The following is a 16,641-nucleotide window of genomic DNA, read 5'->3' as shown; positions in this document are numbered from 1 at the left end:
AAGCCATAAAGGCGTAGGTTGTTACGCCGATTGCGATTTTCCAAATCCTCGGTGTGAAGTTTAAGGCGTTGAATTTCTTGTTCCATACTTGGAATTTCAGTGGAGATATCCTGTATATCACTAATACGCTGCTCCATATCAAAGACCTTAGCTTCCATAGAGATCCATCTGACTTCAATTAATTGCAACTTCTCATTAGTAGTGGCCATAAAAGATTTAAGACCCCTCACCTCATCTAAAATAGTATCCAGAACAGGGTGTTGAGAAGAAAGAATGGGAGATTGAGGGTCATTTTTGGTTCTTTTGGGCTTGGTACCCGAAGAAACTGCTCTGGCCAAAGAAGAAGCCTCACTGGCCATCATGAGACGATAAGGTGGACGAGAAGTAATTTTCAACAACGACTTCTGTCTGCCCATCCGTCAAGAAAAAAAAACATCCATCAAAAAGAAGACGTCACCTTCTGACAGCACACTAGAGGCAGTGAAAACTCATGAGCAGAGCAGTCTCGCAAATAGATCAAATAAGTCATCACATGACTAGGAGGTGAGCACAACTGACACTGCCAGGCAAGAGAGTTCAACAAGAAATGACAAGCTGCAAGTGGGTCCTGCGCTATTGAAGGAAGGAGCAGGAAACTTAATCATGAGGAAAAAAAATGGTAGAAAATTAAGAAACAGTCAATGGAGCATTGTGGCCAAAAAGTAAATAGAAAGCAGAGGCAGGAAAAACGCTGAAAAAACGTTGCCGCGCGCTGAAGTAACAAAGCGCCGGATTACCTCACAGTATTCAGTAACGCCGCAAGAGCCATCTCAAAATGGCGGCCGCTACACTTCCAGCGCTGTGGAGATATCACCGCTGCAGCCACCGGGTCCGCAAGAGGAAATTGGAGGGTCGGAACGGACGAAATCACCGCACCGACCCTTCCTCATTCATACGCCAGCCGCATAAAGGGACCATGGCAGGTAAAAGAGGCTGGAAAAAGAAAGAAACCTCCACGTACGAGCGGAGCTTAGCAGTCCGCCGCCATCTTCTCATGGCACGAGACCACGCCCCGTCAGTATGCTAATTAACAACTGCATGCACACTTTTTTTTGGTAGATTTTCTGGAATTTTTTGGGATGTTTTTTCACACTAATTATTGTGAGAGAATGCTGGATTTAGGGGCATATTATCAAGAACCGGCGTTAAAATTATCGCCGCTTTAGCGGCAGAAAACTACCGCTAAAGCGGCGATAATGGGCTTGATAATATGCCCTTGAGAATTCCAATAGAAGCCCACGTTCTGGTGTCAACAAGAGCTTCTATGGGAATTCTCTGCGGCATATTATCAAGCCCATTATCGCCACTTTAGCGGCGGTTTTGTGCCGCTAAAGCGGCGATAATGGGCTTGATAATATGCACTTCTCTGTGGCATATTATCAAGCCCATTATCGCTGCTCTAGCGGCGGTTTTCTGCCGCTAAAGCGGCGATAATTTTAATGCGCTGCTTGATAATATGCCCCGTGATTACTTGGAATTGAGGTATAGTGGGAGCTCCAATATGTACGCTGATGTTTTACATCAGGGAGCTGTATCTAAAGTACATGGGATGTATCATTTTCGTTGCCCTCTGTAAGTGCATTGTGTATATATAATTAAGTAAAATTATAGTACAGTTTTTAATGTAATATGTTTACTTTTTAATAAGAGGATTAGCATTAGCGAGTTGCCTTCATAGTACATAGGATGTATATTTTTGGTTGCTCTTTGTAGTGTCAATGGTATTTTGTTTCTGATTAGTAGAGTTATAAGATCGATTTCTTATATGGGCCATTACCTTAAGGGATTTATGTTATCCTAGAAGCCGAATTCAGATTTATGATCAGTTTTTTATTACATTGATTAATGGTAAGTATTATGTCATTTAGATTGCTATATAGTGCATGTTTCTTGATTTTTTAATGATTTTAATTAATCAAATAAATTAAATATTACTTATTTAAGGTGTCAATGTAACTGAACCAGATTATATACATTGCTCCACAGGGGACAAGGACCTTGGTTAGACTACTGAGAGCTAGATAACATGTCTCGTAATTATGCTGGTATCGTGAACTTGGAGTTGAAACATGATTACAGCTGATTTATGAGAGTATTATATAATCTGTCATAATCACGATCATCAGCATCATCATCAAAAGTCTTTATTTGGCTTAGTTAAACCATAAAAGAGCACAGTACATGAAATCCAGTAATGCATAATAACAATATCATCACCATTAAAAGATTAAAACAAGTTGTATATAATATCAAAGTAAAACACATTCCAAAATACAGATTTAATAAAGTGACATGTGCAACAAAGTATCATTTTTCTATCATATGTATCAGTCTAACTGCAGCCCAAATAAACTTATCTACCATCATGCAGATATAATCAGAGTGCAACAGCTGCAGATACAGCAGGGTTGGTCTACACTTTCTTATATCAAAGGACCTGAGCAATGGTATAAGATATTGTTTCCTGGGCACAGCGTAAAGATGAAAAAAATAAAAATAAATGGAGCATAGATTGGTTTGACTTTGAGTCACATGGACATGGCTCCAGAGCTGAGTCATTGTATGTATGTGTGGGATATGAAACTAACAGATGCGCTATGTTGAATCTAAATCTAAGCAAATAAAAAACGCTGATAGTGATGCAGTAAAAGTTTCAAGTTTGGCTCCATATAGTCAGTCGTTATTTTTAAATGATGGGCAGTTACACTCTTTTCACTTAATTCTAGATATTCCCTTCGCCTTCCTTGCATGGAATAAAACTCAGCTTTGAAACATTTTTTTGATAGGGTACTTATATGGTGTGGCCTGGAAAGCATTCTGGCCTCTTTAGCAAAGTAAATTGTTCCTTAATGTACTGCAGAACAGTGGACATGATCCAGCCGTAAACACTCACAGAAATTATGTCCTGATTCAGCAGAGTTTCCCGCTTGGACCAGAGAGAGTGCTACAACAAGAGAGTTACCATCTGAACACAGTCCTCTAAATAAGGTAAGCCCAGTCCAGTATGGCAGACCCAGATGGGTACACTAGTAGGAACAGATAATAATCTCCTCAGAAACACATTCTCCGTAACTCGTAAAAGTGAGAAGTTGGTCTGCCCCCATATCCCTGCTTCATATATACAAACTGTTAGAAATGGGGGTCTCTAGTTGGCAATGGCTGGCCACTGTCCAAGTAGGGACCCTTCTTCCTAAGTCAGAGTAAGCAGCCTACACACTTTGACAACCCCTGCTCAACCCTGTGGTAACGTAGCACGAGCAGCTAGGCTCATCTCAGAGGCAGTGTGTGAAGCATTTATGACCATACACAGTAATATAAGGAGGAACACTACAAATGGACACCACTCAAGTAGTTATGAAAAATAGGTATTTTTATATAGACTTAATCACAAGACCAATAACAGTAAAAATCCACAATACTATAAAAATATAATTACTTTAGAAATGCTGCAAGGAAAAATAGTTCAGGATGCACAAAATGATGTTTAGTTCAAGGCAGGGGTCTCTGCGACCCTTTTACTCACAAAGTATCTGGTTCCTGGAGCAAAGCAACAAAAATGTCGCTAAGGCGTTGTAGCGTTAAACTTCCTCACGCTAACCAGCGATGCGTTGAATCCTTACTGCAAGGGAGGATGATGCGCTGGGTTGCGGGCAGGACAAAGCGACAACTTGCTCATGCTAAGCCGGTGATGCGATGAAATCCTTGCCGCGAAGGGAGGATGATGCACCGAGCCTGTTGCGTGTGCGATCTTGCTGCGTTGACAAAGATGGCGCTCTGCGAGGAAGCGACGATCCGGATTCGATGCGGGGAAAATGGCGAATGCTCGGCGTCCGCGCTGCGATGATCCTGTTGCGATGATTTCAGATAGCGGGCGTTTTCAGGCCCGCAGACAGGTGCTGCGACGATCTTCGGATAGCGGGCGTTTTCAGGCCCGCAGACAGGTGCTGCGACGATCTTCGGGGTTAGCGAGCGCTCAGCGACAGCGGAGCGGCGATTTTTCTCACGCTCACCAGCTGCAGCGGCTCGCTAACGGAGGTTAGCGACGATTTTCAGCGCTCTCTTCTCAACAGTAGAAATAGAGGTCCTGGAACACACAGGAGCCTCACCTGCAGATAGTAATCCTCGCTGGGAGGAAACAGGAGGTTGATGGTGGAGTCTGATGTGCCTGAGACTCCAGCAGGAGGCTAGCTCTCTCCTAGCCCTTGGGTAGTTGCTGTAGCAAAATAAATAAAAGTCCAATCAAAGTTCCTTTCCTCTTCTTGAAGTCCAGTAGTAACAGCTGCAGGCCAGTCCCAGAAACAGCACACAAGGCATAAGGACAGTCCTTCTCTTGCAGATTCCTGTAGCCACACGGACAGAGGTTCTTCTTGTTATCCAGGAGCAATACCAATTGTAGGGGTTTGTGCACAAATATTTATACCCCCAAAGTCTTTGTTCTTAGGGGTCCCAAGCCTCTGAACCCAGCCAGAACCAGTTTTGCCCAGCCCTGGAGCACTTTGTTGATCAGGCTGCATCCTTCCTTTCAGAAAGAGGGGGTCTGCCTCAGACGCACAGTGGGAGGTGGAGCCAGCTTTCACCTTGCCAGGCACAGCCCTATTCAAGTGCAGGAGCTACCCCTCCCCTCACACCTAGGCAGGTCGCTCTATTCAACCCAGGTCTGACTCAGCCTGCCCTGTCCCTCCAAAACCAGACAGCCAATACACATAATAGCAGAGCAACTGGAAGGCTTAGGCAAGAAAGTACCTATACTCTAAAAGTGGTAGTTTCAAACCCAGAATATAAAAATAACCTTCACTAAAAGATGTATTTGAATATTCTGAGCTCAGGCATACTAGATTCGTTTTTCTACCATGTTCTGTGGGTCAGTTAGGACTATAGGATGTAATAGCCCAGACCTCCCATTCTGGCCTATGGAGAACAGGTAGCCTTACAGTAGTGAAAAACGAAATTGGGTGTAATTCACTACTAGGACATGCTACATACAACAGGGCCTGTCGTACCTTACACATACAATGCGCCCTATCATAAGGGGGGCTCACATGATGCCAAGGGAAGGTTTAGGGGCTGGGAAGCGGGTGCACTTCACAGCCAAGATGGCAGTTCTGGACTGCATGCAGACACTGCAGTGGCAGGTCTGAGACACACTTTACAAGCTGCTTCTGTGGGTGGCACAAACCAGTGCTGCAGGCCCACCAGCAGCATTCGGTTTACCAGCCCTGGGCACACACCGGCCACGCTACTAGGGACTAACAGGTAAACTGAATAAGCCAATCATGGATGTACCAATTCATATGTCATCTTTACAAAGGGAGCATTCGCGCTGTGGCACTGAATGGCAGCGGCACAGCGCCCAGAGCATCTATAACCAGCAAAAACAGAGGAGACACAGCAAAAAAAGGAAGGGAGACTCACGCCAATGGTGCCAGGTCTAACACGCGTCCCCTCCAGCTGAAATGTGGGGAGAACTACCCATCCCCTTGGAAGTTCTCTTCACTAAGGCGGAAAAATCTGGACAGACCATCAGCATTGGCGTGTTCTGTACCAGGGCGATGTTCCACCGTAAAGTCCATACCCTGTAGGGAAATGGACCACCTTAACAACTTGGGATTCTCACCCCTCATCTGCATCAACCATCTGAGGGGCCTGTGGTCTGTCTGAACCCGGAAGTGAGTCCCAAAAAGGTATGGTCTCAGCTTCTTCAGTGCCCAGACCACAGCAAATGCCTCACGCTCAATTGCACTCCACTTCTGTTCCCGTGGAAGTAACCTCCTACTGATGAAGGCTACGTGTTGGTCTAGTCCTTCCTCATTCATCTGTGACAGAACAGCCCCCACCCCATGCTCTGAAGCGTCTGTCTGGACAATAAATTCCTTAGCAAAGTTGGGCGCCAGGAGCACGGGCGCTGTACACATGGCAGTTTTGAGGGCATCACAAGCTTTCTGACAGGTGTCAGTCCAGTTCACAATCTTGGGCTGCTTCTTGGAAGTCAGCTCAGTCAAGGGGGCAACGATGCTGCCATACCCCTTGACAAACCTCCTGTAATAACCCGTGAGTCCTAAGAAGGCCCTCACCTGGGTATGGGTCCTTGGGGGCTCCCACGCCAGGATGGTTTCAATCTTGGGCTGTAGAGATGCCACCTGGCCACTCCCTACCTGGTGTCCTAAGTACACCACCGAACCCTGCCCAATCTGGCACTTACTGGCCTTGATTGTGAGGCCTGCTCGGCGCAGCGCCATCAACACTTCCCAGAGGTGGTGTAAGTGGTCCTCCCACGAGGAACTGAATACTGCAATGTCATCCAGGTAGGCGGCACTGAAATCCTCCAGCCCAGCCAACACCTGATTGACCAACCTCTGGAAGGTGGCAGGGGCATTCTTCATTCCAAAGGGCATCACACAGAACTGGTAGTGCCCATCTGGGCTGGAGATTGCTGACCTCTCCTTTGACCCATCAGTTAAGGCGATCTGCCAGTACCCAGACGTTAGATCAAACGTGCTGAGGTACCGGGCAGCCCCTAACCGATCTATGAGCTCATCAGCTCTGGGGATGGGGTGCGCGTCGGTCCTCGTGACCGAATTGAGACCTCGATAGTCCACACAGAACCTAAGTTCTGGAGTGTCACCAGGCGCTGCAGCTTTTGGTACCAAGACCACGGGGCTGGACCAGGGGCTGCTAGAGGACTCAATCACCCCTAGAGCAAATATTTTGGAGACCTCCTCCTTGATGTAGGCCCTTACCCGTTCAGTCACTCGGTAAGCCTTGTGCTTGACAGGAGGACTGTCCCCAGTGTCCACCTCATGGACGCACCAGTCAGTGACACCAGGCACCAGGGAAAATAAATCAGGGAATTGCCCCAACAGCTGGCGGCAATCTAACTGTTGCTCAGGGGTCAGTGTGGTGGAGAGGACCACACCCTCCACTGACCCATCCTTTTCTCCTGCACACAGGAGGTCAGGAAGAGGCTCACTTTCCTCCTCCATCCCTGCATCTGTGGCAAGGAGCATGCCCACTTCAGACTTCTCAAAGTGGGGCTTCAGGCGATTCACATGCAGGACCCGCAGGGGGTTCCTGGGAGATTTAAAGTCCACCAAATAGGTAACTTGACTTTTGCGCTCCACCACCTCAAAGGGACCGGTCCACTTATCTTGGAGCGCACAAGGCTCCACTGGGGCCAGTACCCAAACCTTCTGACCAGGTTGAAATTCGACCAGAGTGGCATTCTGGTCGTGCCAACGTTTCATCTCCTCCTGGCTGGCTTCCAGATTTGCCTCAGCAATTTTTCTGAAACGCCGAGTTTGGTTCCTGAAGGCCAGGATGTAGCTAAATACATCCTGGGAAGGTTTCCTGGGAGATTGCTCCCAGCCTTCCTTGACCAAACTCAGAGGTCCTCTTACCGGATGGCCATAGAGCAGTTCAAAGGGACTGAACCCTAAGGACTTCTGTGGCACTTCACGGTATGCAAACAACAGGCATGGCAAGAGGACGTCCCACTTACGCCTCAGGGGCTCTTCTAGGCCCATGATCATGCCCTTCAAGGTCCGGTTGAATCTCTCAACCAGACCGTTACCCTGGGGGTGGTAAGGAGTGGTGAACTTGTAAGTCACCCCACACTCCTTCCACAGGGACTTCATATACTGGGAGATGAAGTTGGTCCCCCTGTCGCTCACCCCCTCTCTGGGGAACCCCACACGGGAGAAGATCCCCATCAGTGCACGTCCCACCACGGGGGCCGTCACTGTCCTGAGCGGGATGGCTTCAGGGTACCGGGTGGCATGGTCCACCAAGACCAGGATGTACCTGTTGCCCATGGCTGTCTTGGGGTCCAGAGGCCCCACAATGTCGATGCCCACTCGCTCGAATGGGGTGCTAACAACTGGGAAGGGTTGGAGTGGGGCTTTGATCTTCCCCCCACTCTTCCCACTTGCCTGGCAAGTCTCACAGGTCCTACAATACGTATCTGAACTCTTGCGCATCTGGGGCCAATAAAAGTGGGTGACCAGCCTTTCAAAGGTCTTAGTCTGCCCCAGATGTCCTGCCAATGGGATGTCATGAGCCAACCCCAGTAGGAAGGTTCTGAAGCACTCGGGTACCACCAGCACACGGGCTGACCCCGGTTCAGCAACCTTAGGCTCGCTATACAGGAGACTGTTCTCCCAATAAATCAGATGTGAACCGGACACATCACCTGCTGCCTGGGCTGCAGCCTGTTGCCGCATACCCTCAAGAGAGGGGCAAGTTCTCTGCTGTTCACAAAACTCCTCCCTGGTGGGACCCCCTTCCTGCTGCCACTGGGTCAGCTCAGGCAGGTCCCCCAGGTCGGTACTCTGCTCCCCGGTAGGCTCCAGGGCATCCCCCTCAGGGTCTGCTCCCTCCTGGGCCGTGGGAACCAAGGGGTCCGGTTTCCCGCACCCCCTGCCCCCTCCCTCTAAGGCAGGGACCTGGGCCATATTCTCAGGCTCCAGGTCTTTCTCAATACTCTCTTTGGCTGCCATGGACCGAGTGGTAGCACATGCCCACTCAGGTATTCCCAACATTTGCAAGTGAGCTCTCTTCTCCACCGTAGCCCACGGGGAGTTCTCCAAATCATTGCCCAACAGACAGTCCACAGGCATGGCGGGCCTCACAGCTACCTGAAGAGTTCCTGAGACCCCCCCCCCCACTCAAAGGGAACCTGAGCCACTTCACAGTGGCTCTCTGTGTTGTCTGCAGACACTACTGGGTAGAATGCATGGGGCACAACCTGCTCTTTGGACACCAACTGGGAGCTGACAGCAGTTACACTGGTTCCTGTGTCCCTCAGAGCCTCCACTCTATGGCCATTGATGGTTACCCACTGCCTGTATTTTTTAGTGTTATCAGGCAGTGCAGGCTTAGGAACCATTTCAAAGTCTCCTAGTGAGACAAGGGTCAACTCTACGGGGTCCCACCCACCGGGGGCACCCATCTCCTCCTCCCTCAGGGCTACACTAGCAAGCTGGCGGGGCGGTGCACGGGGTGGTGCAGGAGTATCCTTTTGGGGACACTGGGGGTCAAAGTATCTGTGGCCCACCTGGCCACACTTAAAACAAGTAGGGGGCCTCCTTGGAACAGGATTACCTGTTGGAGGCACTGGCTTCTTATCTGGGGGAGGCTGGGATACCACTGCCTGGTTCCCTTGGGAATTATCTTGGGGCCCTCGGTGGAACTCCCTTGGTTTACCCCTGTCCCCCCCACCTCTCTGCTGGGGACCCTGCCCACCCTTGGCGAAGTCTCCCACTGGACCCTTGCGAACCCGGGTGCTCACCCAGCGGTCCGCCTCCTCAGCAAGCTTCCTAGGGTTAGTCAGCTTGCAATCTATCAGATGCTGGCGTAGCTCAGGAAAACAGTTACTAGAAAAATGCTCCCATGCAATCAAGTCATACAGTTGCTCAAAAGTTTCTACTTTGCTGCCTTTGACCCAGCGCTCCATTGCTCTGCCAAAAAAAGACACATATTCTACCCACGTGGTACCCTCTATCTTCTTGCAAGTTCTAAATCTCTGCCTGTACATTTCAGGGGTCAAACCATAGCGGGTAATCAAAGCTTCCTTCTTGTGGGCATAAATCATTCTACTTTCTGGGGGTAGGTCCAACAAGGTATCCCTCCCCTCACTCACAAAGCGTCCCCACAACCCCGCTCCCCAATCCTTCTCAGGGACCCGGTGGGACACCATAGCTAATTCATAAGCGGCAAACCATTACCCAATATCCTCACTTTTATGAAAATCCTTAATAACCTCTTTAGGTATATACACTCTACTCTCATTATGCACTACCGGTATGCTGCCACCAGAGGGGGAGATCTCAATACTCTTGGCCTTAATCTCCAACTCCCTCAAAATTCTCTCATGTTCAATTTTCATCTTCATTATCTCAACTTCCAACTTCTTATTCTCTAGGTCTCTCTGACAATCCAATTTAAGCTTAGCCATCTCCATATTATGCCGCCTATCTCTCTCCCTGTCCTCCATCTCTTCTGAAGTCAGGCCCCTTGAGGACACACTAGTGCCCGGGCTGGAAACTGCTTTATCCCCTACCAAATCTACAATTTCGTCCTGCCGCTCTCCTGCATCCTCTCCTCCCTCCACAGGCTCTTCTACATTCTTTGGGGCATCCCTGGCTTCTAACCAGGCCTTCAGCGCCTTGTAATACTCTTCCCTTTTAGTGAGACCTGTGATAGGGACTGTGAAGCGTTTGAAATTTTTTTTGAGCTGCTTGGCATTGTAGGTGTCTAATTTCTCTTCTTCCCAGGAGAGATCCTCAGAGGCATTGGATCTGGGCTTGGCCATTGTAATAATAACTGGCAATATCGATCAAAAATAGAATCAAAAATCTCAAAAACGTACGTGGTTGTGTTATGGTCTGCACTCACTAGTAGTGTACACTATAATTACTGGATGCAATCATAAATGCAAGTCCAGATCCTCACCGCTGACCACCAATGTTAGAAATGGGGGTCTCTAGTTGGCAATGGCTGGCCACTGTCCAAGTAGGGACCCTTCTTCCTAAGTCAGAGTAAGCAGCCTACACCCTTTGACAACCCCTGCTCAACCCTGTGGTAACGTAGCACGAGCAGCTAGGCTTATCTCAGAGGCAGTGTGTGAAGCATTTATGACCATACACAGTAATATAAGGAGGAACACTACAAATGGACACCACTCAAGTAGTTATGAAAAATAGGTATTTTTATATAGACTTAATCACAAGACCAATAACAGTAAAAATCCACAATACTATAAAAATATAATTACTTTAGAAATGCTGCAAGGAAAAATAGTTCAGGATGCACAAAATGATGTTTAGTTCAAGGCAGGGGTCTCTGCGACCCTTTTACTCACAAGGGGCCTCATGTAGGTAGCCAAATACCGGTCGGTAACGGCCGATTTTCGGTAAATATGCCGTTACCGACCGGTATTCAGACAAGTGAGATGTAGGAGTCCAAAAACCACTTTTCGGTAAATATGAGGCGGTAAATACCGATTCATAGTTACCGAATTCTAAAATACCGATTCATATTTACCGAATACATTATTAACGAATCGGTAAATATGAAGTGGTAAATATGAAGTGGTAAAAATTTAAAATGACATGTAGGAGCAGTCGGTAATTAAGAAATCCAGGAAAATCGGTAAATAAGAGTCGGTAATTAACACGGATGGAAAGCAGGTGGTAACCATCAACAATGCACATAAGCAATCCCAAAATGCAACAGCGTGGACAACATGGCCGCCATGTACGTCATTGCAAGGCGCCTACGTCTACAGGCAGCAGGACTGAGGGTTTGGCGACGGGAGGAACAAATCTACAGACAGCGCATCACACTATTCCAGCTGACTGATGCAGAGATACATGAGAGGTACAGACTACACCCCGAAACCATCATGGACTTAATCAGGGACCTTCACCCACTCCTGGACCAGCCAATAAGAAGGGCGCACGCCATACCCCCACATGTGCAGGTGCTCTGCAGCCTACATCTGTTGGCATCCGGCAGTTATCAGGTGGTGATAGCTGCGGTGGGTGGGGTATCCCAGAGTTGCCTGTCACGTTTCTTCAGGAAGTTCCTGGATGCCATGATGCAGAGAATGCACCACTACATCAGCTTCCCAAACACACAGGCTGCACTGCAGAAAACAAAAACAGACTTTTATCACATGGCACAGTTCCCCCATGTCATCGGCTGTATTGATGGTACACACATCCCAATCTGTCCTCCAGCTGACACAGAGCACATCTACAGGAACAGGAAGTCCACCCACTCCATCAATGTGCAGGTGATCTGTGATGCAGGGAATATCATCACAGATATTGTTGCAAAGTTTCCTGGGAGCACCCACGACTCTTACATCTTCCAGAATAGTGGGATCTACACACGACTGAGAGCCGGAGAATTCGGAGAGGGATACCTGCTGGGTAAGTAACAGTGACGCCCCTTGAAACCTGCAAATCAGAGTGTATAGAGGCATGTAACTGATGGTTCCCTTTTACTCATCCAGGCGACAGTGCATATGCATGCCGGTCATTCATCCTCACTCCCTACCTACACCCAGCAACCCAGAGTGAGAGACGATACAACGTGGCCCACAAATCTACACGCAATGTGGTGGAGCGCACGTTTGGACTGCTGAAGAGCAGGTTCCGCTGCCTCCACAAGAGCGGAGGCGCACGCCAGTACAAACCCATCACCTGCTGCAAGATAATTGCCACTTGTGCAATGCTGCACAACCTTGCCACGAAAAAAGGTACAGATGTGGAACTAACATATTTTGAGGACAACGAGGATGAGTCAGGCCAGCCAGAGGGCAGCGCAGCTAGAGTGCCAACTGCAATCGATGGGAGAGAGAGACGGGCAGAGATCACATGCAACTATTTCTGAGTAAGTGAGGGGACACAGCGAGTCGTGAGAAGTCATGACGTAGTTTAATGTGGCACCACGCCATGAACACATGAACAGGCCAATCTGGCAATATGCCATCTATACAATGAGTATGTCCAGGGTTACGTCACCCAATGGCAAGTGGATAAGCAGGGCCACATCAATGTTTGCGCATACGCGCTGCAGTGGTGGATTGCACGGCCTGTGCATCCTCACTAGAGCCAACCCCAAGCCGCCTGCTGCTCCTGCGTGCTTCTGGGACGGGGGGTGTGATGCTGCTGCTGGTGTCGATGCTCTCCGCAGCATCCCCTGCAGCAGTTGTCGACGCCTGACTTGTCAATAGCACCCCTAGTGCACTTGTCACCTGCACCATCCCCCGTGACAGGTCGCTGCAGCACTGTGTTAGGCCCTCCTGCATCGTCACAGAGCGCCGGCAAAGTAGGGAAGTCGCAGTTGCCAGACGGTTGAGTGCCCTGCTGGTAGTGTCCCTTCTCTGGCGTTCCCGGCGCCGTGCTTCGATGTCAGCATCTAATTTGCTGCACAACTGCTGGATTGACTGGGACATGTCCCGAATGCTCGCAGCCATGCCGCCAATGTTTGTGTCCATGTTGACTAAGCTTGTCCTCATCACCCGCATGTGCCTCTGGACTGACATTACTGCCTTTGATTGCAGGCGCTGTTGCTTCAACATTTGGCCCTCGAGCCCCAAGAAGACACCATGGCCGTCAGTGGGTGCTGGTGGACTCTGGACACGCGACCTGCGGCGCCCTCTTGCTCCCGTCTGTGCTGCCTGTGAGGTGTGGGGCACAGTGGGATGGCTCCCTTCCTGGGGCCCGGTGCGGTCTTCTGGGCCCATGCTGTCGTCTGACGAGGTGTCTAAGGCTCGTAGCCTGGCTGCTGGACGCCTCCTCATTCTCACACCTGCAAGCGGAGATGTGGCCGGTGAATCGAACATGAGTGGCGATGCTGGCTCTGGTGGTGGTGATGCTGGCTCTCGGTGAGGTGATGCTGGCTCTGTGTGCGGCGAGGCTGGCTGCGTAGGTGGTGCGGCTGCAAGTGGGCCTGCTCCCTGGTCAGAACTCGTGCTGGCTAGAGGTGATTTTTGTGGCCGGTGTGCCGTCTCCCCTGCAGCATGCCCTGTACTGCATGATGTCACATCTGTGGACAGAAAAACAACATTGGCTCAGTGTCCCCGAAGGGCTGCATTGCAAGCGTCACAATAAATCATTTCACATTCCAATCTGTCCTCTGTCTCCTTGTGCCTCGAGTGCGTGACATGCCTTGTTGCCCTGTGACATTTACGTCATGGTTAGTGTTGCCCTGACTACATCTCCCGGAATGCATTGCCTGTCTGCACTGACACGTGTGGACTGCAGTGTGATTCTCGTTTCACAATGGGGGATGTGGGATAGGGGTAGGGGCGGCTACATTGCTGTGCTTTCGTCTTACCTTGGTGTGTTGCGGCTCTGGCAGAGCTGTCGGCGTCCCCAAGACCCACGACGCTCTCTTGCTCGAGTGTGGCCGCCACCAGCTCCTCCAGTTCGGTGAGGGCAGGTGCCCTGTTGGTTCCACCTCCGGTCTGGCTGGCCTCCTTCTGGATGTCGCCCATCTTCCTCTTGGTCACAATCCTCAGGTCATACCAGTGCTTTTTGAGGACCTCAATTTCCCTGTGGGTCACTCCCACAGCATTGACCTGCGCCTGGATGGCCAGCCATATGTTGCGCTTTTCGGCCTCAGGCACTTGCAGGGATTGCCTCCCAAACAGCTTCTGGTGCTGCTTCACCACCTCCTCCACCAGCACCTGGAGTTCCTTGGGGCTGAATTTGAGCTTCCTCCTCCTTTCCCCTCCGTCTTTCTGTGTGCTCTGGCTGGACATGCTGTTCGTTTCCCGCTCGCACATGCAACTGCTCCCTGCCTCTCCTCTGCACTCCAAGCCTCTCCAGGGTCGGCTAATTATGTACACCTGCCTGGGTGTGGCCACCTCGGCTAATTGTGTACACCTGCCTGGGTGTGGGCAGTTCCTGGTTGGGTGGGCTGTCGTTGCACAGGATTAGCTGTTTCGTCAAGTCATGTGATGTTATTTACCGAATCCGTACGTACCGATTCGGTATTTTCCGATTCGGTAGATACCACCTCGGTATTTTCCGATTCGGTAGATACCACTTCGGTATTTTCCGATTCGGTAATTATCACCTCGGTATTTACCGAATCGGTGAATTCCGATTCGTATTTACCGACTGTTACCGAATCGGTAACTGTTACCGAATTTTTACCTACATATAACTTACCGGTTCTAATTTACCGATTCGGTACGGCTCGGTATTTTAGAACCGGTAAAATGTATTTACCTACATGAGGCCCAAAGTATCTGGTTCCTGGAGCAAAGCAACAAAAATGTCGCTAAGGCGTTGTAGCGTTAAACTTCCTCACGCTAACCAGCGATGCGTTGAATCCTTACCGCAAGGGAGGATGATGCGCTGGGTTGCGGGCAGGACAAAGCGACAACTTCCTCACGCTAAGCCGGTGATGCGATGAAATCCTTGCCGCGAAGGGAGGATGATGCACCGAGCCTGTTGCGTGTGCGAACTTGCTGCGTTGACAAAGATGGCGCTCCGCGAGGAAGCGACGATCCGGATTCGATGCGGGGAAAATGGAGAACGCTCGGCGTCCGCGCTGCGATGATCCTGTTGCGATGATTTCAGATAGCGGGCGTTTTCAGGCCCGCAGACAGGTGCTGCGACGATCTTCGGATAGCGGGCGTTTTCAGGCCCGCAGACAGGTGCTGCGACGATCTTCGGGGTTAGCGAGCGCTCGGCGACAGCGGAGCAGCGATTTTTCTCACGCTCACCAGCTGCAGCGGCTCGCTAACGGAGGTTAGCGACGATTTTCAGCGCTCTCTTCTCAACAGTAGAAATAGAGGTCCTGGAACACACAGGAGCCTCACCTGCAGATAGTAATCCTCACTGGGAGGAAACAGGAGGCTGATGGTGGAGTCTGATGTGCCTGAGACTCCAGCAGGAGGCTAGCTCTCTCCTAGCCCTTGGGTAGTTGCTGTAGCAAAAGAAATAAAAGTCCAATCAAAGTTCCTTTCGTCTTCTTGAAGTCCAGTAGTAACAGCTGCAGGCCAGTCCCAGAAACAGCACACAAGGCACAAGGACAGTCCTTCTCTTGCAGATTCCTGTAGCCACACGGACAGAGGTTCTTCTTGTTATCCAGGAGCAATACCAATTGTAGGGGTTTGTGCACAAATATTTATACCCCCAAAGTCTTTGTTCTTAGGGGTCCCAAGCCTCTGAACCCAGCCAGAACCAGTTTTGCCCAGCCCTGGAGCACTTTGTTGATCAGGCTGCATCCTTCCTTTCAGAAAGAGGGGGTCTGCCTCAGACGCACAGTGGGAGGTGGAGCCAGCTTTCACCTTGCCAGGCACAGCCCTATTCAAGTGCAGGAGCTACCCCTCCCCTCACACCTCGGCAGGTCGCTCTATTCAACCCAGGTCTGACTCAGCCTGCCCTGTCCCTCCAAAACCAGACAGCCAATACACATAATAGCAGAGCAACTGGAAGGCTTAGGCAAGAAAGTACCTATACTCTAAAAGTGGTAGTTTCAAACCCAGAATATAAAAATAACCTTCACTAAAAGATGTATTTGAATATTCTGAGCTCAGGCATACTAGATTCGTTTTTCTACCATGTTCTGTGGGTCAGTTAGGACTATAGGATGTAATAGCCCAGACCTCCCATTCTGGCCTATGGAGAACAGGTAGCCTTACAGTAGTGAAAAACGAAATTGGGTGTAATTCACTACTAGGACATGCTACATACAACAGGGCCTGTCCTACCTTACACATACAATGCGCCCTATCATAAGGGGGGCTTACATGATGCCAAGGAAGGGAAGGTTTAGGGGCTGGGAAGCGGGTGCACTTCACAGCCAAAATGGCAGTTCTGGACTGCACGCAGACACTGCAGTGGCAGGTCTGAGACACACTATACAAGCTGCTTCTGTGGGTGGCACAAACCAGTGCTGCAGGCCCACCAGCAGCATTCGGTTTACCAGCCCTGGGCACACACCGGCCACGCTACTAGGGACTAACAGGTAAACTGAATAAGCCAATCATGGATGTACCAATTCATATGTCATCTTTACAAAGGGAGCATTCGCGCTGTGGCACTGAATGGCAGCGGCACAGCGCCCAGAGCATCTATAACC

Source organism: Triturus cristatus, chromosome 5_1 (genome assembly GCF_964204655.1).
Source record: "Triturus cristatus chromosome 5_1, aTriCri1.1, whole genome shotgun sequence".
NCBI lineage: Eukaryota > Metazoa > Chordata > Amphibia > Caudata > Salamandridae > Triturus > Triturus cristatus.
This window is presented reverse-complemented; position numbering follows the sequence as displayed.